The sequence below is a fragment of the Kogia breviceps genome, chromosome 1 (assembly GCF_026419965.1).
Source record: "Kogia breviceps isolate mKogBre1 chromosome 1, mKogBre1 haplotype 1, whole genome shotgun sequence".
NCBI lineage: Eukaryota > Metazoa > Chordata > Mammalia > Artiodactyla > Physeteridae > Kogia > Kogia breviceps.
In genome coordinates, this window is record NC_081310.1 from 196812708 (window position 1) to 196838251 (window position 25544).

The 25544-nt window shown below is 51.3% G+C and overlaps 1 protein-coding gene across 23 annotated transcripts in view; it reads right to left on the minus strand.

The window, feature by feature from the left end:
* CAMTA1 (calmodulin binding transcription activator 1) overlaps window positions 1-25544 on the minus strand; it is an 899707-nt gene that overhangs the window by 44172 nt on the left and 829991 nt on the right. For 2 of the 23 annotated variants that reach the window (XM_067018358.1, XM_067018320.1), the window contains exon 1: window positions 9699-9908. The exons of 16 other annotated variants lie outside the window; for them this stretch is intronic. The gene's annotated coding sequence lies outside the window, so the exon portion shown is untranslated. Of the gene's footprint in view, window positions 1-9698; window positions 9909-25544 lie in introns of those variants that run through there. 5 more of the 23 variants (XM_067018350.1, XM_067018335.1, XM_067018342.1 and 2 more) reach the window with 4 other exon arrangements.

Consider the following 25544-nt stretch of genomic DNA (forward strand, 5'->3'; position numbering starts at 1 on the left):
GTTTTCACGAAATGGGGATGCAACTTGATTTCATACAGTTGAGGGGCTGTCCTATCTTGCTGTCCTCATGGAAGTCCCCAAATTGGGCTTATTTAATCATCTCACTCAGTGTACGATAAGTCTCCGACGTACGAGTGAGGTCTGTTCCGAGAGCGCGTTCGTTAAGCCCAGTTTTTTCGTAAGTACGACAAAGTTAGCCTAGGTACCCAACTAACACATAGCTATATAGTACTGTACTGTAGTAGGTTTATAATACTTTTCACACAAATAATACATAAAAAAACAAACAAAAAATAAACATTTTTAATCTTACAGTACAGGACCTTGAAAAGCACAGTAGTCCAGTACAACAGCTGGCATCCAGGGGCTGGCATCGAGTGAACAGGCAAGAAGAGTTACTGACTCGAGGAGGGAGAGCAGCTGGGAGACGGCAGAGCTGAAGGATCGTCAGCGACAGGAGACGGAGGGCAAGCTGCAATGTCACTCACGCCTGACACTGATGGCACAGGTTCTGGTTCCTTGCTGGATTCAATTCCATCTACCCTCCCGAAAAAACGATCCAGTGATGTCTGGGTAGTAGCTCTTCTTTTCTCATCATAGATGACAGGGTAGCACTGGATTGCATTCTGAACGTCTGCCGCAACCTTCGTGTACCGTTCTACGTTCAGGTCCTGTGCCTCAAACACTAACAGTGCTGCCTCAAATCAAGAAAATCCCCTGCCATTTCCTGCGTCGTGAACCTCTTCTGTTCTCCAGCTACTTCTTCTTCCTCTTGTCTCTCTTCATCCTTTCTCTGGGCCTCCGTGTCCATCAGGTCTACAGTCTTTTCGCGTCGCTCCACTCTCTCAGTTATTTTCACTTTTGTTTTCCATCGTGATTGCTTGGAGCTTCTTGGCACTAACAGCTACATCACCACTGCTTTTACGCTTGCTTCCGGACATCCTGGGCTTGAAATAAAGATACTGTACTGCTGTCCTCTATACAGTACTATAAGGTACACAAAAGCACAACCACTTGTAGAGGATGCATGCACGTGACAATGTATGCCAGACACGTGAACTTACGTGACTGGACATGCGAACACACGTTCGCATCTTTAAAAGTTCACAACTTGAAGGTTTGTATGTAGGTGACTTCGCGTAGTTGATCTAAAGGTTCGGGAGCAGTTAAATGATGGAACAAAAGGTCAACAACTAACTCAAATGGCAGTGGGCGCTAACCCTGGGACGCATCCCTCGCAAATCCCTAACGCAGCTTTACCTCTCTTTTCTCCCCTCTTCCTCTCTTTCCCGATTTCCCTTCCCTGCCCTAATCCATGCCCTCTCAACCTCTCTATTTCCCTCCCTACCCTCACTTAACTGGAACCATTCCCGGACCTAGGTATGTCTCTTTGAGGTGGCTGATAAAAACACTCATGATTAACAAGAGATTAGGTAAGACGACGATTCATGAAGAGAATAAAATAAAGCTCGGGTAAAGCCGTTATACAGGAAAGACACATTAAATCCTCTAAAATGGTTAACTGTGTGAGTCCCAAAGTTGGCTGAACTTAGCAAACAAAGCAAAAAGGAAGGCAGTCAGTTTCAAGATCACTGTCAGTTGCTGTGGATAATATGGCTCTTCCAGGTACTAAGAGCTGAAAGAAATGTCTCCTACAGATGCTCATCAATAAGAAAGGCTGTGATGCAATGGACCTCAACATCCTTGCAATAAAGGCAATACTGAGGGACTTCCCTGGTGGCGCAGTGGTTGAGAGTCCGCCTGCCGATGCGGGGGGCGCAGGTTCGTGCCCTGGTCCGGGAAGATCCCACATGCCGCAAGCAACTAAGCCCGTGCGCCACATCTACTGAGCCCGTGAGCCACAACTACTGAGCCCACGTGCCACAACTACTGAGCCCACGTGCCACAACTACTGAAGCCTGCGCACCTAGAGCCCGTGCTCCGCAGCAAGAGAAGCCCGCACACTGCAACAGAGTAGCCCCCGCTCGCCACGACTAGAGAAAGCCCACGCATAGCAACGAAGACCCAACACAGCCAAAAATAATAAATAAAATAAATTTAAATAATAAAAAAATAAAAGTAGGTGAGTTGAATGTTTTACATTTCTTGAAGGAAAAGCTTTCTCTAATTTAGTTGGTTCTTAACTGTTTATCATTAACTCTCAATGGATTTCTCTTCTGCAGGCCCTTAACTTTCAAAAAGTCCCTTTACTGCAATAAAATAACCTGTTCTCTTCTTTGTTTGGAAATGAACACATCTGGTGTTAGCGATACAGCAGTGTCCCGTATAGGGCATTTCTTTCCACAATTCTTGATGGAAAGAGAGAAGCCGCCGATTTTTAAATCCATTTGACAATAAACACAATCAAGTCAGCTCCCTGTTTACAACATGGATCCCTCCATATCTCTGGGCACCCCCGGAGTGACTGCCCAGGCCTGCTGAATGATACCCTAAGGCTGACATAAAACATACAGATGAAGGCTATTTCAGGGAAACTGGACTTGGACTTCCCTTGTAAGAAAAGAACCCATAGCGACGATTCTTACCCTTAATGTCCATGGGCTCTTAGACGGTGATGAAAGCTACGAATCCTTTCCAGAAAAATACATACATACAAAGTTTTGCATGTAATTTCAGGAGACTCAGAGCCATGGGACCTCTATGGATTCCAGGCTCAGAACCATTTCGTGAGGTAACATCTCAGTAGACCATAAAAACAGAATGTTGTGTTAAAGATGTTTTGGAAACACTGGGTTAAACACCACTAAGTACATTTGTATTTCTTTAACATATGACTTTTCTGAACCTTATTATTCTAACGTGCACTCTAAATTGCTGGGGAAAGCTAATGGTAGGTGTGTCTCCTAAACTTATCTGAACTTTTTTTTTTTTTTGGTAGGGGGGAGCTTCTTATAAGCATGTCCTGTAAGTAACTTCCACAGAAGAGTTTAGGAACTGAAACTAGTCCTAAAGAATACCATGATACAGACAGTCTCTGAGTTATGAAATTCCTGGTCCACTTTCATCAACCACAGACCCCAGTAAGGTTATTTAGGTTAATGGCGAATGTCCCCCAGGGACGAGTACGGGAAAGCGACCCCACGTCTGTTCCCACCGTCTCCTTTCTTCCTTCTTAGGAGGTCCCTCCTCTTATTGCTTATGGTTCAGTCAATTCCTCCTCAGACAACCTTTGACACGAACACCACCTCTTTAACCCACATTCTCCTTCCCTTTTCATTGTTGTAACTCTTCGAGATACTGAGGATTTCTCTCACTCTCTCTCTCCCTTTGTTCAATTCAAGAATAAAAATATGATTGTAATTATCATGGATAATAATAATGGGTGATGTTATCAAGAAACTGAAGTTATTTACTCTCTCTGGGTTTATTCCTCTAAAAAGTTAGAGAGCTAGACTTTGTAATTTCAGAGAATCATTTTGGGTTCTACCCTGTGAAGTAAGAATCTTCACCAAGAAGTTTCCCTTGACTGGAGTTATTTTACATACACATTTATTTCTATTCAAGCCGCATATCTAATATTCAATATTCAAATGTGAAGTTCACTTTTTTTCATTTGTTTTAGAACACGTAAGTGTAGGCTATGTATCTATATATCACGTAGATTAGGTAGTTCAGTGTTTTACAGTTTAGATGTGATATATGCATGCACACACATTATTTTAATTTTTTTCTCCTGCAAATTCAGAGTATCTATTATGGATTCAAAAGGTTTTTGTTCTCCGTCTAGCCTGGGAACCTACCCACCATTTGTTGTACTGTTTATCTGGGAGATATTATTCAACTGCTTTATAAGCTTTTAGAACATCACCAGCTTTAGGCTGGGCCCTTCCTATTTTTTACATTATTAGATAAAACATCTTTCACACACACACAGATGCCAGGGGCACTGATTCTGGCTAGACTGGAATGAATGGTTTCTTTCACTAGAAAAGACACAAGGGTATTTAAAGAAATTCTTTGTTGATTATTCCAAACCACAGAGTGAAATATTAAGGACTTGAATCATATTTTCTGAAAATGGTCCTAGGGATTGTTAATCAGCACCCATTGAAAGGTCTACTGAAGGGTAACGATGCTGGTGTGTCTTCATTTGAAATGGGACCCGTGCAAAGGAAAGCACGGAACGAGGCTTGTCATGAGCTTCTGCAGTTTCAGAACGAAGGGTGCTTTCTTCGGGAATATGAGAGTTAAGGGTGAAGATTAGCACAGTACACCTGCCCCGCACCCCTTTCCTGGTCCCTGGCACCGTGTTTCTCATTCGGGCGACGCCCCGTGCTCAGTGCAGGCGGTTCTCACCACAGTTCTTGTCTCCGGGGGTGGGTGAGCCAGGTGTTGCTAATGAGAGTGCTACCCCCTCCTTATTCAAGCGACTGGACACATGAGTCAAGCTGAGCCAGTAAGGACAGAACGTTTCCTGGAACTACTGGGAAAGAAGTGCTGTCTTCCTGGAGATATTTGCTAGACTGGCAAAATACAAGCCTGGAGCTTTGAGCGGGTCATCTTGCTACTGCTTCAGGGACCCCTGCCCGAGAATAAAATCAACAGAGAGGAGAGGAGAGGAGAGCCAAGGGAGGGAGAGACAGGTTTCTAATGACATCACTTGAGCATCTGGAACCAGCTACACTTGAAGACAACACCAAAACTGGACTTCATGGGAGTCAATAAATTCTCTTTTTTACAGAAGCCAGTTGGAGTGGGAGTTCTGTCACCTAAAGCTAAAGGAAGAGCCTAAGGTGAATCCATCAGGTGAAATGTGGATCCTTTTACTAAATAAATCCTGGTTAAATTCTGCTTACACAGACACACACACACACACACACACACACACAAATCAATATCATTAAACAGACCTTAGGGGTAGTACATAAGAATCATTCGAAGCTCTCTATAAAACATGGGATAAATTTTGGCAGAAATAAGCCGTCATGCTCATTTGAAACACTGTGATTACCCAGATAAATCAGAAAAACAGAGAAAGGTATTCTGAGCTCCTGCCTAGCTGGCGATCTTCTGCTGTTGAATTAAATACCTTCAGAAGTGTCCTAACTCATTCACGCCTTAAGTTACTGCCAAACTGACTATCATAATGACAGATACATCCCACACATGAGAATCATTACAGAACACTGCGATTTAAAGAGAATTATGAATTGTCTGGTCCAGGGACTTTCGATAGGTTTTGACTGTGGCCCACAGAAAGAAACAGAACCCAGTACACACACACACGCGCGCGTGCGCACACGTTGCACACACACACACCCCGAAACAAAAACTTCCCCAATTGATACTTACCCATACTATGAGCAGTACATTCTAATTTTAATAACTGATGATGTTGACCACTAAGTTAATTTCCCGAACCACTACTAATAGGCTTAGAAAACAGGTAAGGCACTGATCCAGGACCGTAAGGCGATTTACCTACGATTTCTCAGTTACTTAGAGACAGAGCTAAAACAAAAACCTAGGACTCATCCTACCATATTCTATTCAAGCAAACAGTTGTTACCTACACACATTCCTAGATAGCAAGCTTCTGGCCAATCTTAAGAAATCCCGAAAGGCGACTAAGACCCTGCTATTTTACACTGACACAGGCCAAGTCTTTTAGGGCCACTTCGAGACCACTTATAATGGAAACCCAAATCCACTACGGACCTTGAATGGACCTGAACGGGACATCCTGTGGAGTTTGTGTCTAAATTACCAACAGGGAGGACAGAACCGAATGCACGAAACAGGATCAGAGTCGGGTGTGTTTCAGAAGTGTCTTGTTATGTTCTTCTCACTCTATCCAAGGAGTAACGCCGTGCATATAATTTCTTGGTTAACTAACAGTATTTATGAAACTCCCCCTCCCAGGTTCCATTACGCTAGGGGTAGTCGGGGAAGATACAGCTTCGGTGCCACCCTGCACCGCAGAGATGCTCATCTACTCTGGGAGATGCGGGGAAAGGGTGCAATAATGAGATCAGGTTTGAGTTAGGCTCAGAGAATAAGGAGGAAGGATTTTAAATGGAGAGCGGGAATGCAATACACGCTGAGTAGCTGCTGGTGGACAGGGGAAGGCAGACTAACAGAGTGGGATCAGATTTGGAGGGCGGTGAAAGTCAGAAGAAAGGTGAAAAAACATAGACTAACTGGTCAATTCTGGTGCTTGATAAATGGTAATTTAATATATTTGGAGGCACTTATAACAAAGAGAAGTCGGTCTTTTGACTTCAGGACAATCCACTCAGGAAGGGCTAAGAGCATCACCGGTGACCTTCATGATCATGAGCTCCAACGTCCTCGGCTGAGGGGTCACCCAGCAGGTTCCCAGGCGCTTCCTAAGTGTTCAATGTGACCAATGGTAACATGCAATCTTTACGGTAATTCACTGCACTGTGTCTAGACTTCTCCCGCCGTCACCCAAACTTCACTGACGGCTGGCAGGATTTCCATGGAATATAAGAAACGCATGGTGTGTGAGGTGTAATAAGGACAAAATTAAGCCTGTGTCACCTCTACAACTCACAGAGAGCCTAGAAGGCCGTTCGTGGCCTGCCTCTAGAAAGTGCGGAAGTCTTTATGGAATGAATGTCGTTTACTAACTTCATTCGTCCCCATTTCACCTTCCTGGACACTCACTTTCCTTTTGCCCACTCCCTCTTTATTTCACCTATTCTCACTGCTTAAGAGGTATCTCTGTAAGCTCCCTTAAACCCCCTTTAAAAAAAAAAAAAGGTTAGGTGTACGCAAATAAACTACATTGCGTGTGGATGCCAAAAAGCTTTTTGGCAAAGGAATATATAACTGAAACACACTCCGCAATATTCTGCTTATACAGTGTGACAAGATGCCACGGTTGATATTTAACAGTGAAGACCTGGCACCACTCTGGTGGTGTCTTCTTTCGAAAAGATCGATGGGATACCAATATTAACCCACGTTAAGTCAGAGCAAAGCCCTTTAAATGTGAGAAGATACAGCAGGCACACAAAAACAATTGGGAAAGGGATGGGGAAGTGAACACTGCTAAGGAAGAATAAAGGACCCCGAAACCACTGCACCGGCTCAAGAACGGTGCCACGTTTAACAAAATGGTCTTTATTGCACCTTCTGGGTGAAACCTAAAGTTGAGCTTTAAATAAATGTAAATGTAAAAACAAAATGTCAAAATAAAATTTTCCTTAAACATTTTTAAGAGGCAGCCTACAAGTACAGTTCTGCAGCGTCAGAAGTTCACAATGGCAAGGATCGAAAACATCAGAAAAATTATGATGGTTCCCAAAGGAAATTCTAGGTTACCAAAATGGACATTTCTGACGGTGCCGGAAGGCGAGGGATCTTGAGCGGAGCATCTTAATTATAGCCACCGATACGAGTCTCATACCTTTCACGTGGGAAACTTTCAAGGTCAACAGATTCTTTAACTTCACCATCTTTCTCGTGTGAAGTAAAAAATTTTCTGTGCCACCTGTTACCCATGTTTTCTAGGACAGCCCAACATGAACGTCCTGCAGCGGGGCCAGCTGCTGTTACAAGCACGAAGGCCCAGCAGAGCCCTCCACAAAGAACCAAAGAAAATAATGATGTGTCTCTGCATGTCTATCACAAAAGCGGAAGAGTTACAAAAAACAAACAAACAAAAAAGCGTTAGAGTTAATAAGAATCCTTAAGGGATACAATGTTGTTATTAAATACTGTGTTTCCATTTAGGTTATCTGGAATACAATTAATTAGAATGCCTGGGTCCAGGTCCCTTAGGAATTCCAGGCAGTCCTCTGTTGTTTTCACCAATCAGAATTTACTTCGGAAATGCATTCCCTGTAAGTAAATGCTATTTTCTAGAACATTAAACATTATTATTATTCCCGAAATCTAACACTAAGAAAAAGAGAAACATAAGCTTATTTGCTATCGTCTAATTTTGGTCTTAAAATAATAAATATATTTCTATAAACAAACACCATGGAAAGCGCTACTGCTTAACATATTTCTTTTTATCAGGTTCCCAAGCAACAGTTTCTCTATATGACGGATTCTGTAGGGAAACTCTCCAAACAATTCCTTTAGACAGAGAGAGAAGAGGACTCCTTCATATACAGCCAGCCATTTTACCGTATGTGACACAACTTTGCGGATCACAATTGTTAAATTTCAGGTTTTGGCCTCACTGATGGGAAAAATATAATGCATTCAAACAAACAAATACACGAGGCACTTCATAATTATCTGAGAGCACTTCTCATGTTTACCGTATCTGCTTTGCCAATTATATCAATATATTTCAGACTAACCAGTAGAAATCATACCAAGCAATGGTGGACAAAATCCAAAACAGGCTTTAAGACTGCCACCATTCCCTGGTGAAGTAATTGATTAGGAAGATTATTTGCAAGAGTACTATATTTTCGGAAACTTGATGCCTGCAGAAATCGACGAAGATTGAAAAATGATCTCAAACGTTTGCCCACCATCAGGACAGGCCCTGACATTGGGCCATACCTAGGAAACCAAAGCGGGAGAGATCTTATAAATGCAAGAAGGCCACACCGAGCGAGCCTGGCTGCTGGAAGCAAGGGTCAGTGCGCCTCTCCGGTCTGAGAAGCAAAGCTCTCAGGAAGTTCTTCCAAACCTTTAGTCTCTGAACTCAACCAACTTTCCCCGCCGTGTTCTACGCACGAATTAATAAAACGTTCATTCACTCCATTGGCCTGCTAGGAAAAGGCAGCCTCCAACCGCCTTGTCCCGCAGAGGCGTCTGGGGCCGATGGCCAGTCTGTCCCTGCTCCTCTCCCCTCGCCCTTCTCCCCGTGGAGCGGGCGCCCGGCCCCGCCCTTCTCCCCACGCCTGGCCGCGGGAGCGAGCACTCATCCGAAAAGCCCGCCGCCCAGACGCGCCTCGCAAACGAAAACCAGCCGGCGGCCCCACGGGCGTCCGCGCCGCTCGCGCCCGGCCACTCGCCGCACGCGCGTCCTCAGACCGCCACTCACCCAAACACTCCCGCGAGCTCGCGCGCACACGCGTGTTCTCACACCCACGCCAGCCCCCACCGCCTCGCAGCAACACGCGCGCGCGCTCCTGGCCTCGCTCCTCCCACTTCCCCACTAGCTCCACGAACACGCGTGGTGCCACCCCCCTCACCCACACTCGCTCGGTAAACACGCCGGGAGCCACGCGCACTCGGGCCTCAAAACACATTCAGTCCCTGAGCTCTATCAGCTCACGCGCCCCCTCACCCATCCACTCGCACCGTAAACACCCGTGTCCGCACCCCAGCTCCACAAACACGCTCACGCCCTCCCCCTCGCTCCATCAACACGCGCTCCGCACGCTCAGCCAAACACCACCTCCCGCACGCTCGCCCCGTAAACACGCGCCGGGCCCCACGCACACTCGCGCGTCCAAACACACTCCTCCCTCGCGTGAACACGCGCGCCCCTCCCACGCGCGCCCCCGCTCCTCCACAAACGCGCGTGTCCTCGCACCCGCTCCTCCGACACACTAGCTCCCCCCTCGCGTAAACACGCGCGCCCCCGCCGCGGGCACGGGTGCTCCCCACGCCCCGGCCGCGGCGCGCGCCCGCCCCCGGCCCCGCCCCCGCGCGCCGGCCGGCCCGCGCGCCCCCGCCGGCCGCCGCCCTCGCCCCGCACGCGCCCGGCCGACTGTCCCCTCGGCCGCACGCACACTCACTCCGACTTGGTGAGCACGACGAACGCTCGGTCGGGCTTGGCGCCGAGCCGCCTCTGTCTTCCTACTCCTCCCGCGCGGCCCCGCCCGGCCCGGCCCCGACAGCCCAGCCCTGCCCCGACCCGCTCAGCTCCACAAGCCGCGGCTGGAACGACTCGGGCTCCGGGTACCGCTGTCTCCCCGCCACAGCCCGAGTGCGCCGCCCGGGCCAATGGCGGGGCGCGGCGGTGAGCTCACCGGCCTCGGCCCCGCCCTCTGGGCCCCTCGGGCCAATCGGAGGGCGCTACGTCACCCGGAGCCGGGCAGAGGCAGGTGTGGGGCGCGGAGCCGCTCGGCGCGGGGACTGCGCCGGAACTGCGCTCGAGCCCCGCAGGGCCGCGCTGGACGACGGCGGGCCCGGCCCGGAGGGTGCGGGCGGAGCGCGGCCCCGCGGCCCCTGGCGCGCCACGGCCCCTCGAGATGCCGTCGCCCGCTCCCCCGCCCAGATTCCGGGAGGCCCGCCAGCCGGGTGGCCACGGTCCCCTCGAGGGCAGGGACGACTCCGAGCCCGACGGCCGCGCCCGCTCCCCCGGGCCCACAGCCCCGGGCGGCCTCCTCTGGGGCTCGCACCGCGCGGGAGGGGCGCTCGGGCCGCGTGCTCCCGGCCTGCGGAGCCGCCCCTCGCCCGGCAGCCGACTCCCGGCCCCGCGGCGCCGTCGGGTCCGCTCGGGAGCCCCGCAACCTGGGGCCCCGCGTACCCGGGCCCGGGCTCCCGGCGCAGCCCCGGCGCGCCCTGCGGCGGCGGCGGCGGCGGCGTCTGCAATGCAGCCACGGAAGGAGCCGGCGCTGCGCTGCGCCGCGCCGCGAGCGGGGGAGCGCAGAGGGCTGGGCGGGAAGGAGGGGCGCGGGGCGCGGCGATCCGGCCGACGGCTGCGGAGCCGGGGCAGCGCCCGGGAGGCCGCCGGGGCACTTGGGCGGGTCCCGGGGTCGGAGTGCGGAGGGGCCCGGGTCGTCGGCCAGGGCGGGGCCGAGGATGTCTGGGCAGGGACGCTGCAGGACGGCTCCCGTGGGAGTTCAGGAGTGTCCACGGCGCCCATTCCGGCGGCGCAGGGCCTGACCTCCTTAACTGAAGTTTCAGGGCCTCTGCCCATCCCTTGGCTCTAACCCTGGTGTCCAAAAGTTCTGGCTTCGGCTTTCTCACTTGGATACTTCTGCATAGTATCTCTTGCTTCCCGCCTCAAGCCCAAGTCACACCTCTCCATCAAGACTCACGTCTGCAAGCAGCCTTCCCAGGCATTCCAAATGGACACCCACCACCCCTTCTCCTTTCCCTGTAACAGGTGTAGTCCTGCCGATTCAATTAACCCCACCCACGGCCTTGCACGCAGAAAGTGCTTGACCCGTGCAGACTTGTGATGAGCCCATCTTCTCTTTTTTTCCCCTCATATTCTCAAAGATCGTAAAACCTGGGTATGTCTCCTTTCTGCCATCTGGGTTAAAAAGTGTCTCGAAAGATGGGGGCAGAGTCTCCTTTACTGAGCCTACCCAAACGCACACGAAAACAACCACAGAATTTTGCACAGCCCTCAAGACTATACAACCAAAACCGAGTCGTTGTTTAGAGACCAGGCTCAAGGACATCCCTAGTGGGGCTGGCTCCCATCCTGTGCCACGCCTCTGAGCCAGCAAAGCCAGCAGGTGGAGTATGGTCTCACTCTCGGGGGCCGATGGCTGATTCTAAACCTCAGCAAGTCCCTCACCTGCCCCAGCGGAAGTCAGAACGCTCGAACGCACTCACGATCCTGTTCCAACAAGTCCTTCCCACCCCCATCGCCCCTGCCCTGCTCTCGCCACACCGGACCCCTGCGCTTTCCTGCTCTGCTTATGCACTTTCCCCCTCTTTATCTGCTAGGGGCATTCTTATCCATCCTTTGAGGCCTGGCTCAGATCCCCTGGCTGCGCTCCGCGGAGCAGGCCCAGGAGCGCTGTGGTGCATGACTATTTCAGCACTCTGTTTCCAGGAGAGGCAATGTAAGGGTAGTTCGATTCTCCCACTTGCTAACTGTGTACCCCGTGGGCTGTGCCTTCAGATCTACGGGTGAGAATTAGATGAGCCAATAACACCAGTGGTGCCTGGCACATAAGTTACACTCAGTACAAGTTCAGTCTTGTTGCCATCAGAGACAGGGTGTCTTGGAGTGGTGGATAGTGACTGGAAAGGAGTGGGGGTGGGTTTCTGGGTTTCTGGTAATGTTCTCTTCTTGACCTGGGCACTGGTTTTAGTTTGTGAAAACTCATTGACCTGAGTTTCACATACTTACGATATATGAAATTTCCATATGTACTGTACATTAATAAGAAGTATTTTTTAAAGTTAGTTGTTGTTAGCTTAGAAGGAGACACCTCTCATCTCCTTGAGAACAGGAATGGAGTCTTAACTTATCTGGAATTGCACCTTGCACGATTCCAGGCACGCTGGAAGGATTCAGCTAATAGTTGTTGAATTGCTCTGAGTAGATTGTGGGCAACAGAGACCACCAGCTGGGGAGGTGGAATCACGAGGGGTGACACCTGCCTTTATACGCGCAGTGCAGGGAACTCGGAATGATTGGGTCCAGGTTCAGCCTCCTGGACCCCAGCTAAAGAAAAAGCCTCCAGATTTTTCTTTCAGGTGGGGAACTTTGTTGTTGTTGTCTGGTTTTTGGTTGGTTGGTTTTGGTTTATTTCTTCCCCCTTGGATTTGCTTTTGAAAAGGCAGAAGTTCAGCTCTCGTTCAGACCTGGGCATCCCAGCTGCCTGCCATGACCCTTCACCCTTCCTCCAGCAGCTCATGTCCACCTGGCATGAAAGAAACTTTTAGCCATGACTGCTTCAACACATTGGCTGTGCCCTGATGTCAGAGTTGGGGTCACAGCCGCCTGGAGCTCTCCTTCCAGGAAGCCCGAGGTGACACTTCTGCACTAGGAAAGTCCTCAGCCGGGGCCATTCCTCTCTTGGAAGATCTGCCACTCTTCTTCCCCTCTGCACCTCTGTCTCGGGGTGGAGGCCACAAGAGCAAGTGCCCTCCCTTTCCAAGGGTCCGCCCCTGGAAACGCAGGTGGAGCTGGGGCAGGGTGAGCTGGATGCTTCCAGAGTAAGCTCAGAGCTCAGGCAGTGTGCTGGCAGGGTGTCTTTCCTCATGGGTATTCATGCTCCTCTCTTCCAGGTTAGGAAATGACAGGGTGAGACAGGCATGTGCTTCAAGCAAATTCTTTCACTAGGTTTTAATGGGGCTTTGAGTATACCTGGGTCATTTTTTTAAATAGTGAAGAAGAAAACTTTGCTCAGTGATGACTTCACTTGGTAGCACCCAGACCAAGTGCAACTGTTGCATCTTAAAGCAGAGATGGTGTGTCCGTATCCCAGCCCTAACCTCTGCTGAGGGTCTCAGGAGGATGAAGGGAACTACGGTTTGTTGGGTACCTGATATCTGCCTGCTGTTATGCTAGACACTCACATACACTGCTACTATTTCTCCTGCAAGCTGGATATTGTACAGAGGAAAAAACGAGGCTGCAAGGAGTCAGATTACTTGACTAAAGTCATACAGACCGTATGCGGCAGGTCTGGGTTTCAGGTTCTGAACCTGCACTCATTCTACCCCTGTGATGGCTCTCCAAGTACCTAAAAATTCTTGCCATCATTCAGATTCCCTTTGTTTAAGAAAGCAGTCTGGGACATTTCTAAGAACCAGGACTTCTTTCTTCAGCCCCAGCAACTGTGATGCTGCTTTATGTCAAGATGTAGATTCTGCTGGGCCGGGTCCCTGAGTAACTGTGATGAATAGGACCTCCCTTACCAACTGGCATTGGACTTGAGTATGAGAGAGAAATAAATCATTTGACATGGGGTTGTTTGTTACTGCAGCATAACTTCACCTCTCTTATCTCATAAGAAATCAAATATGTTTCTGCATATATCAACTTCTAATAAAAAATAATCAATAAAAACTAAGTGACAACTTAAAAATAAATGCAAGATGCATATTCATTGTATCTTTACGGCCTTAGGAAATATAAAAGTATTTTTAGAAACCATGGGAAAGAGTGACAAAAGAATTCAATGGGGAAAGGATAGTCTTTTCAACAAATAGGGCTGGAGTAACTGGATGTCCCCACGTAAAAGAATGAAGTTGGGCCCCTACCTCACACCATATGTAAAAGTTAATTCAAAATGGATCAAAGACTTAAATATAAAAGCCAAACTACAAATGTCTTAGAAGAAAACGTCAAGGGAAATCTTCATGTGCTTGGATTTGGCAATGGTTTCTTAGCTATGGCATCAAACCACAAGCAACCAAAAAAAAAAAAAAAATCGGGCTTCATCAAAATCGAAAACATTTGTGCTTCAAAGGACACCATCAAGAAAGTGAAAAAGACAATTCACTGAATGGGGAAAATATTTGCAAATCATATACGTGATAAGGAACTTGTATTCCTTATCATTCTTACAACTCAAGAATAAAAAGCAACCTGTTTTTTTTTAAATGGTCAGAGGCTCTGAATAGGTATTTCCCCAGAGAAGATAAACAAATAGCTAATAGCACATGAAAATAGGCTCAGCAACATTAATCATTGGGGAAACGTAAATCAGAATCACTAATCAAAACCACAAAAATGCAAATCAGCTACCACTTCACATCCACAGGATGTCTATAATAAAAAAGATGGACAATAACAAGTGTTGGTGAGGATGTGGAGAAACTGAAACACTCCTACCCTGCTGGTGGGAATGTAAAATAGTGCAGCTGCTTTGGAAAATCGTCTGGCTCTTCCTCAAAAGTTTACTAATAGAGTTACCATATGACCCCACAATTCCACTCCACGTATATACCCAAGAGAAATGAAGACATATGTCCACACATATGGACACTTATGTGGCAATAAAAAGGAATGAAGAACTGACACCTGCTGCAACATGGATGGACCTTGAAGAAATAATGCTAAGTGAAAGAAGCCAGTCCAGACGAACATACATGATATGACTCCAGAACAGGCAGACTTATAGAGCTTGAACCTAGATGCATAGTTGCCTCAGGTGGGGGAGGAGGGAGGAGCTTGGTGGCAGCAGGACAGGACTGTTAATGGGGAAAAGGGTTTCTTTTTGGAGGAATAAACTTGTTCAAAAATTGGGTTGTGATGTTGACTGTACCACCCTGTGAATAGACTAAAAAACTTTGAATTGTACACTTTAAATGGGTGAATTGTATGGTATGTTAATTACACCTCAGTGGAGATATACACACACACAATAAGAGGAAGAGAAAAAAAATGAAGTATAAAAAGACTCAGTGGATTAATTTTAGAAGAGAAAACTGAGTGATGGAAAAAGAAAACCCAAGATCAGGAGGGTCTGATGGCTGATCCTTTGTCAGTGGGTCGGTCCCCTCTTGCTCACTGAGCCCCCGTGTCCGGCCCTCGGTGGGATATGGTGGCAGCAGGCGGAGGATGTGGCCTGGCTAGGTGACTGCTCAGTGAGGAGACAAGACAGACACAGGGGAGGCGCTGAGTCCCGTGGTGGTGACCCCACGAGGCAGAGGATGATGGAAGGGGACACCTGGCTAATTGTGCTTCGGAAGGATTGTGAAAAGGCCAGGGGTGAGTCCATCAAGTTCCCACTTCTTGTGACTGCCTCCTCGACAGCTAGGGATCCTGGAGAGAACCGTGGCCTGAATGAACTTTGGGTTCCCCTTGGAGAGGTCCCTGATAGGCCGGGCTTCTCCATCACAATGGTTGGCTGATTCAGGGGTGAAGGTGAGCTTTGCAGAGAGCCTCAGACACCTCAGCTGAGCTGCCAATGTCCTTGTCAGACCCCTGAGCCTTCCATGGGAGGGAGGCGCTGGGTGGGGGCAGGGCAGCCCGGACCCTGTTTCCTGCATCACCACTGACTACCTGTGTGCCACGTTCCTTGCTCTTCCTGTGCCTCACTTTCCTCTTCTGCAAAATGAGGTCTAAGGCCATACAGATGGGGTCCTGGTGCAGGTCCAGTGGGACCTGACACAGCAAGCACCCCTGTGCTTCGGCTGCAGGGACTGTGGATTTGAAATGACCAGTCCCATGAATGCAGCTGCATGCACGCCCCCAGGCAACCCACAGCAGTGAGGGCACTGGCACATGCTTGCTGTTTGGAGCCACTCAGCTTTGGGGTGGTTTGTTACGCAGCGTTAGATTACTGTAGGGGACAGCTGTATGAGACAAGGTGTTTGCTACCAGGGCAAACCGTGCTGCCAGCATTGGTATCAGCCTGGAAAGACTGTCAGCTCAGTCTGGGAACTTGGGGGTTTCTCCTAAGGGCCGTGGAGAAGAAAGAGAATCCAAAGAAGGTGGGGGAAAGAAACCACCTTTACACACTCTCCCTGGTGGCTCATGCAGGCCCATCCATTCCCTCTGTCCCCACCCCCAGAATTATACACATGCCAGGTGGTACAATACATGGCTAGTCTCCCATGAGAGCGGGGGACGTGCAGAGACGTGCTCTGCTCTAAGGAGCAACAGAGTCAAAAGGCGGATAACCCAACATACATTCAGGAAATGGTGACATGCGGCGATAGAGCACCCAATGGGCTTTAGTCTCCGCAGCCCTGAGCCGCGTGACAAAGGACAAGTCACCTGACGAGATTCAGCTTCCTGTCAGCAAAATGGGGATGGAAACATCACCTGGAAACAGGGAGAGGATGAAATTGGATAATGAATGTGAAGTGGGAGCCCAGGGACTAGGGGGCACCCTGGGTGGGGCTTGGGGCTGAGGACCAAGGAGCCATGCCAGTGTGGCTTATGGCCCCACCCAGGCCTTCCAACTCACCAAGGTCCCGTCTGCTCTAGGACTTATATGAGAAGGATATTGGGACACACAAAGAGCACACGGAGAAAAGGCCATGTGAGGACACAGCGAGAAGGCGGCCGTCTGCAAGACAAGGGGAGAGGCCTCAACAGAAACCAAACCCGCCCACACCTTGATCTTGAACTTCTAGCCTCCAGAACTGTGAAAAAATAAATGTCTATTGTTTCAGCCATTCCCTCTGCGGTATGTTACCTGGTAGTAACCAAGACAAGTTAAGACAAGCTTTGTCTCCTAAGCCCGGCTCTCCACATGTCCCTGCATCTCTTTCCCTGGCTGAGGGCTCATAGACCTTCAAGTGCAGAACTCTATGGCTCCCTGTTCAAGGTCACGCTTGCCAAATCAGGGCCCAACCCTCCTGCGGATCCTTCCAGAGAGGATCTCAGGAAGCTTCGGTCTTTGGGGTCTGAGACCATCACAGATACCCACTGGACCGCTGTTGTACGGCCCAGTGGAGTCCCAGTTAAGAACAGTGGTGTTTACTCGAAAGGTACGCTCAGATGCACTTACTAAAGGTGCTGTGGTATACTTTCTTACAAAGTAGATACTATTCATTTTTTTTAAGCTTGGGAACCTGATTGAGGAGAAATGAGTGTATTCGACTGAAGGTGACAACAGTCAAAAGACCGGATACGTACGCTGAAGACCACTTTGAAATCACCGTCCTGACAGTTGCTGTGACCAAACCCTGAAGCTTAGACACTGGCGGTAACAAGAGCTGGGAAGTTCCCCTTTTAGGGAAGCGACCAGAGCTTCCTACAAATAATCGATCATTACTGAGGTCACCAGGGGAGGGGCTTCTCAAATCCCGCTCTGTTACCGAAAAGAAGAAAAAGCAACCCAAAGGGAAGGCACAATCAGAGGCCAGTGCATCTCAGGCTAAAACCATCTCACATGCCTCGGAGAAGCAGAGCTGACAGGTTGAGCTCAGGGGGGGTTTTAGACACCTTAGGTGTTCAACACCGTTTCTGAGAAAAACAAGAGCGGCCAGGGAAAAGCACAGATGTGTTACACACACATGTGTACCCCCATCCCCAGCTGGTCTCTGACACCCTGGTATCGGCTGTGGCCCCTCATAGTGCAGCCACATCCCCACGCAAGTCTGCAGCTCACGGGCTTCTGGACCACTGAAGCCGGGTCCGTCCCTGGCTTGACCCTGCTGCCTGAGAAACACCATCCGCATCAAAGTGAAATCCCCTGGGATGCTGTCACAAGAAATGCCGCCCCACCCAAGGATCCTCCCAGCTTTAACTCACTTTCAAGTAACTTTAAACAATGCCGGGGCCTTTCAGCAAATATAAAATGAGCCCCCGCTCACTTTCTACTGGGAATCAAACCCGAGAATGCTGGGGGAGGAATGACGTCTGTAAGTGCCATCAGGGGGCCTGGAGGTTCACACTTGCTGCTGCACGACTGCTCTCTGCTCGGAGCTTGCTTTTTCTCCTGCTGCTTTTCCAGGAACGGGCAGAAAGACTCGTGATAAATGCATCAGCCATCTCCAGGTGCCAGGGCACTGGAGGCTTCGAATGCATCAAGCCGGACCTCGTAGGGCCACGTCTGCAGGACTTCTGGGCGGGCCCTGCTCGGAGCTACACACTAGAGCTTCCCCTAGCTTTAGCTGTTGCCGGGGGGCCCAGGCCAGGCCTTCTGATGTCATAATAAACATCACTGAGCTTATAAAATTAGAGCATTGATGCATTTTTCATGTCTGAGAATCACACTGAATTGTTGACATCTTAGAAGATGGCCGAATGCTGCATCTAGGTTTTCCCTTTCTCTTAAAGGTGAATTATTGAGCAGGAATGCTCTTTGCCCAGGACCCCACCCTGGCTCTGAGATTCCCGTGTGCACCCAGCTGGTTACCATTTGCAAGGTCAGATCCATTCCCATCGGGGTTGGGGGAAAAAAGAGGAGCACTCTTGGAGGAGGGGCTTCCTCCAGGGGGTGGGGGAGGGAGAAGGCTGAGTGGCAGCTCCAAATGGAGCTGCTCACAACACTTCAGCAGCAAATGGAGCCAACAGGAGAACACTTGAGTGAGGAAGGAACACTGCTGGAGCCGGGGGTGCTGTCTGCAGGATGGAGACGGGATGAGCATCACAGGCCGTGGCACAGGTGAGCAATTGAAAGAGGTAATTGAGATAATATGGGAGAATAATAACCTTAGCTGTCAAAGGCTCTTAAAATTTCTCATTTGACTTCACATTTAAGTGGATGGATCTGTAATGTAGTGAATTTCACATCTCTGCCCAGGAAATCTTGAGCTTTGCACAGTATTCTCTGCAGAAGACAAAGTAGTTGCCCAAACCATTTTTCATAATAAATTGTGTTCTTGAGCCCCAAAGAACTGCTGAGCATACACAATATCCGCGTAGGGGCGACACTTGGAAAACAACGGCAACGACAACAGCAAAAACCATGTCAGACACTCAGCGTTTCCTCTCGAGACAAGAACAGCAAAAAGAAATTGGTCTGCTGGGTGAGGAACAGGGGAGACAGGCTGGTGGGGGCAGAGGAGGGGAGGTGCAATTCTGCGCAGTAGAGACTTTAACCTTGACCCAAGAGAGGTCTGGCTTTTGCCCTTGCCTCCCGGGAGGTGATCTCTAAGCCCTTGGAATGTCCTGCCGGAGGGAGTGGCTTAGTTTGCCTGAGTCACTGGAGAGTCCTACAGTATGACTTAAGGTGGGAGCTGGTTACAGTGGAGAGCTGTGGGGTAGGGGCTGGCCACTCTAGAAGGATCAACTCTGCGATTTAGGGTAAGGACTTTCAGTCACACAGTTTCAGCCAACTCGGGAGAGACCGGAGACCGAGATCAGCCATGAGGGCAATCCCTCACGCCTACGCGGCGGAGCCCCAAGAGAAACTCTGGACACCAAGGCTCAGGTGAGCTTCCCTGACTGGTGATTTTCCGTGAGCATTGTCACACATTGATGCAGGGACATTAACGCTGACCACAAGCCATGGGAGAAGACAATGGAAGGTGGGTGTTTGGGGCCCTCCGGGACCCTGCCAGACACACTTCTTCCCTTGGCTGGTTTCCATCTGGATCCCTTTGATGTAATAAACTGTAACTGGGAATAGAACGGCTTTCATGGCCTCTATGAGTCCTCTCCATGAATGATGGAAACCGAGCATGGATTGTAAGTGGGCTGACTGTTTGCCCATTCTTTTTACATATGGAGAGCGTTCCTCTGAACAAACATAGTTTTCATGCAGAGTTCACCCCTGTCAAGTGCATCCTCTTCCTGACGGGAGCACGCAGGGACTCCCTGCCCCTCTCATGTGCCCCCCTAATACTCGGAACCTGCCCCTATGGGGCACTCATCACACCAACTGTGCTGTCCGGCTGGCCTCATGTCCTGGGCCATGCACTCCCGGAGGTAGGGTCTCGCCCAGTTGACCTATAAAGCCCTGAATCCAGAAGGGTGCCCCTCAGACGCCTGGGACTCAGCGGGTACCAGTTACGGATGGGTAGGTGTACAGGCTGCCTTCTACCAAAGCTGTTTCTTCCGTTGTGGTTTATGACCTGGCCGAGGGTCGTGAACGTGAAGCTGTTGGCGTGGGGCCTGCCTGGAACGGCTGTCACTGTCATACCAGAGCACTTTGGTGCCGTGAATTCCATGGAGATGGGTGTGGATAGGCAGGTTTTCATGGCTCCTGACTCAGCTACCCGCCTACCAACTCACTCATTCACTCACCAGGCTAAGGCAGGGCTGGGTCAGACCATGAGGGAGTCACAGAGGGTCAGATGAGGCCCTCCTCCAGACCCCAGGATGGTGAGACACCATGCAGGGACTTGCCAAGGACCTGGTTGGGAAGTCCGCATCCTCTCTGAGATCCAGAGGGGAGACGGGTCTGAGCAGCTCAGGGAGGAGACTTGCTTTTTCTCTTCCTTTTCCAAACCCAGGGAGCTGAGTAGTGAATTCTCTGCCCCTTAAAAGCTCTGAAGGCAGCCTCAAAGGCACATGTTTAATAAAGGTCAAGCTTCTGCATTCTTGCCTTGGGTTATTCGCCTGAAGCTTGTCCAGTGACAGGGAAACCAGAAAGGGGTTGATGGTGCCTGGTCAGTTCTGGACACCCTCCCCAGCTGCTTCTGGCATCAGGGATCCTGTAGCCTAAAGCTGGAGTCAGTCAGCAGTGTCACAAAGACACCACTGTGCGTCCATCCATCCGTCCGTCCATCCATCCATCCATCCGTCCGTCCGTCCGTCCGTCTGTCCATCCATCCATCCGTCCGTCCGTCTATCCCTTGAGGAAATATTTATTGAGCACCTACTGTGTTCCTGGCCTCTTAGGGCATGATTATAACTAAGACAAAAGTCCTTGGCCTCAGAACTCAGCCATAGTCTCACCTTTGTCAATTTCATCCACACCCCTTGACCCATTTCTTCCCATGCCACCTCCATGCAGTCATGTGACAGATGTCTCTCTCCTGCCCACATGCTTCTCTGAGCTCTGGAGCCTAAGTCCACTCACTTGCTGTTGTTGACTTTTCCCATGGATGTCCCAAGGGCCCTTCAAACTCAGCCCAACTCGTGACCGGTCCTCCTCCAGGGTGCATGACACGGAGCCCCCATACCTAACCCATCTACAAGTCCTACTGATGCTACCTCCTGAACCTCTCTTGATGGTCCCCTTTTTCCAGAGCCGCCAAGTCCAGCATCCTCTCAAGCCTGGAGGACTCACTGGTCTACCCTCGCCAGCTCTGGCTCTCCTTCAATCCGTTCTCCATGCAGCAGCCAAGAGCACTTCTCGAAATGCAAACTCGGTCATGTCCATGCCTCTCAAACCTCCCATGGCTTTCCTCTCCTTGGGGATAAAGCCAGCACTCCTCAGCCTGGCTGGTGCCTGGGTACCCCTCTAACCTGTCTGGTCTGATCCCCACCCCCTCTCCACCTCCGCAGCCTTCACATGCTCCCTTATATCCATGAGGCTCCCTCCCACCTCAGGGCTGTCTGTACATGCTGTTCCCCGTGCTGTTCCCTCCCCTCTCCACGGAGTTAACTTCTCCTCCTCCCTCAGATCTCAGCTCAGGGGCCACTTCTTCAAGAAATCCCTCCCAGACCTCCTCTTAACCCTCCATTACAAGCTCCCCACACACTTATTTCTGCAAAGGTTTGGCGTTCAGGTCTGATTTTTCCTCTGCTAGACGGTAAGCTGCGTGAGCACGGGAACCTCATCTGCTCTTTCCCATTCGTTCCTTTGTTCTAATCTCAGCGCTGGCCCAGGGCCTGGCACCTACTGGGGGCTCCAGTACCAGTCGGGGAATAAATGATTACAAAGAAAGAATTGCTAAGGGAGGAATTTACAAAGTGTAATGGAAGAGCCAAGTAACAAGAAGGCATCCTGTGTGGGGGGCAGTGGAAGAGGCGGGAAGTCAGCTTTTAGAGGAGAAGGGCCCTACAGTAGAAATTTTCAACAGAGCAGGAGTTCTCTAAAGCAGCTACAGGAAAAATAACCCGAGAGACCAGAGGGAACAGCATGTGTGAAGGCCTCGAGGTGAGAAACACTGCAGTACGTTTGGGGAAATCTGGGTATTTTGGTAGAGGAGAGGGGGGAGCCTTGTGCAGGGGGAGAGGAGGGGAGGGCTGAAGATGAGCCGAGAAAGACAGGCTGAGGGCAGCTTAGAAAGAAAGGGTCTTGGATTCCGTGCTGCAGAGTCAGAGTTGGTCCTGACCTTCCCAGATGACCACGCCCGCCCCCCCCCCCCCACACAGGTGCCGCTGGCAGCCCCGCCTCCATTTCTAACTCATCCTGCTGCACTGCGTTACAGTCACCAGTCTGGGGGTCTGTCTCTCCCAGGGGACCGCACCTTGCACAGAGCCTGGCACTCAGCAGGTTCTCGTCAACCCTTTCCGAAAGCATCAGTGAAACACAGCGTGGATGGGGAGGGAAGGAATGTGGCGGCAGGAAGGCCAACGGGGAGGCTCCAAGCCCGGGTGTGTGATGCGAACGGCCTGAGATAGAAAAATGGTAGGGGACCCAGAAGACGGGAGGAGGAAGCCCTGGGGGTTTTAAAAGTCCTACTTTGCAAACTGCTTGGCTTGGGGGAAGAGGATGGTGGAGAAGGGAGAAGCAGGGATGAAGGATGTTTCTAGCTCCGGAGGCCCCCATCGGATGCAGCGTAACTGTAGTAGAGAGAAGAGGCACAGAGGACGGCTCTCCTTGTGTGGGGGTCAGGAGCCGGTGGATGGGGTCAGGCCGCTATGTACGATCCCCTCGGCATCGCCTGCTCACTGTGTGTCTGCGTCCTCATCTGTAGGATGGGGGACCCCGTAGGTAGTTGGGAAGTTTGAGTGAATGGAGACGCGTGAACGCTTCGCGGATAGGGCCGGGCGGGTGGTGGCACGTACACGTCAGCTGCTGTAACCCCTGGGCGGGCGGCTCTGTGCCAGCAGGTCTGCCACAGCTCTCCCTCGTGTCTCAAGACCGAGGGATGCAGCTTTGGTGCCGTTGAGGCGACCCAGGGCGTCAGCAGCTCTTCTAAAAGTGGGAGCCACCAAATGGGGTGAGGGCCCATCTCGGACCTGGGCAGGAGAGAGGACACTCGGGGGACCTCTCCATCTGCTGATGTCAGGACTGGCCCAGGGCCTCAGGCGGCTGGCTTCTCACCTGCCCTGTGTCCGGGCTTCCGGAGCCTGTGAGTCTGCCTGTGGGATGGAGAAGGGGGAGTGCGTGGGGGGAGCAGGGCACACGCTGATCGAGAGTCGGGAGGGCTTCTGGCCTGATTCGGCAGTGGTTTGGGGCAAGTCGCCGCTCTTCTGGGGGCCCAGATTCCTTCCAGAGGGATGAGGAGGTTGGACAATGCAACAGCCATTTCTTTCAAGTTCGAACTCTCGAAGATTCCAAGTCTGTTTCTGATGTATCAACTACTTCCACTCTGCCACGGATGTTTAAAAATGTCTCCCATTATTAAGTTTGGAACATCTGACACATACCTGCCTGTCACTTTTACTTCCCTCAAGCGAAGGACTTTAAGTTGGCAAGTGGAACGTGTCAGCAGTGCAGGGGGCTGGTCTTCAGACTCTCGTGGAGGTCTCGCTGTCACAGAGGCGGGAGACAAGGTCAGTCGCTGGGCTGCTTGGAAAGGATCAGAGGCGTGTGTATTTGGGGGAGTTTTTAAAAGGAGACGGCTCGTGCTCGCCCCACCCAGCGGCTGGGATCTGGCTCCTTGGTAGGGGAGGTGGGGATCTCCTCGCATCCAGCTCCAGGACCTCCAGGACCTCGCTTCCTTCTGGAGGCCACACCAGCCCCTGCTCCGCCCGTGGCCCCTTCTCCTTGCTCACGGGCGATGTCCTGGGTCTCCCCGTCTCAGGACCATTGCTCCCACTCGCTGGGTAAACAGATCAGCATCTCCATTATTTTCCAGGGAGGTGCATTCTGGGGCCGGATCCCAGGAAAGGCTAAGGAAGCCTGCAGAACGCTGACCTGAACTGGCCGTCTCCCCAGGCCGGCTGGGCTTTCTGGGACCCCAGCTCTGCCAAGAGGCCTTTCTTCGAGGCCATGCCCCCTGAAGCACAGCTGACCCGCGTCTCAATGACGTGGTGGATACTGGGAGTCCGACGTAACGGATTTAGGAGGGAGCAGACTGCCAGGCGGCCCTTAGGCCCTCTGCAGGATTCCCGCATTCCGGCCGCCGTCTCCACTGGGTCTGACATCCACACACCGTTTGGCGGGTGAGTCACAGTTCGTTCCTGCTTTGGGACTTGGCACAGTCCCTGCCCCCCAGTGGGGAGCAACTGGGAGGGAGTTTGTCCCTGGGACTCAGAGCAGGTGTGGATGTCTCCCTGAGCCCCGGGGCCAGGGAAGCTGCCTCTCTGGGGCCTGCAGACCTGTGGGATGGTTTTCTGGGCCAACAGCAGAGGGCAAGGCAGGAAAGGCAGGGCCGGGGGCTTTTTCTGTGGCTGCACGAGGAGGGGTGGAGGCACAAGGTCTCCTGGGCCAGGTCTTTCCTGTCCCAGCCTGGCGAGAGTCAGGGATCTGAGCTCAGAGACAGGCTACCAGAGTTTTCAGCCACTTCTCTGGGTCCTTGAAATTCACGGAGCTCCCTCCTGCCGTGGGGTCTTCCTACGTGTGGTTTCCTCTGCCTGGAATGCTCTGCTCCCCTTCTCTTGGTATTAACACGGCTGCCACATCCTGTTTCTTGAAACACCCTCCCGGCGTGTCACATCCTCCCCATCTTCCTCCTCTCACTGGATGCTTCTTCTCCTTTGCCAGCAACTTTCCCGCTTGACATTTAAATACTGGGGGGAGCCCACGCTTGACCCTATGCCCTCTCCTCTCCTTTATCCACCCTCTTTTCATGGAGCAACTGCCTCTAGACCCGCGGCTTTAAATTCCATCGCTGAGCTGATGACATCTAGATGTTATCTCTTTTCTGGGCCCCTCCTTGGCCTGCAGACTTTCAAACCCAACTGCACCCCTTGGCAACTCTAATAGACCGTCAACCAGAATATGACCAAAACCCACTGGAGATTCCCTCTCCCCCACCTTCTTCAGAGACCTCCGTCTCAGGAAATGGTCCCCTGTCCCCCACCGTTGTTTAAGCCCCAAATCTAGGCACCACCCATCTTTCTTTCTCTTGCTCATCGTGTGTGTTCAAATCATCACCAGGGCCCCTGACTCTACCGGCAAGAAGTCCCCGGACAGCAGCCGGGACGGGGGCGGAGGGGTCCTGGAAACAGAACCGAGCGTGCCACCTCACTGGCTAATAACCCTCGCGCTGTCCTCAGGATCAGGTCCCAGCCCCCTGCCCTGGCTGACGGGCCCCCGGAGGCCCGGCCCCTCTCGTTCCGCTGCACCCCCCTAGCCTGCTCACCGTGCGGCCCCTACACACAGAGAGGCCTCCGCCGGCCGCCGACCTCAAGCAGCCACCCTGGCCCCCCTCTACCAGGCTGCCCGCGGTAAGTGCCCCGATATTTCCTCTGTGACGTGTTTGTTATCTTTCTCCCGCCTCTCAAAAGTAAACTCCACGAGAACGAAGGTCCGCCGGAGTCA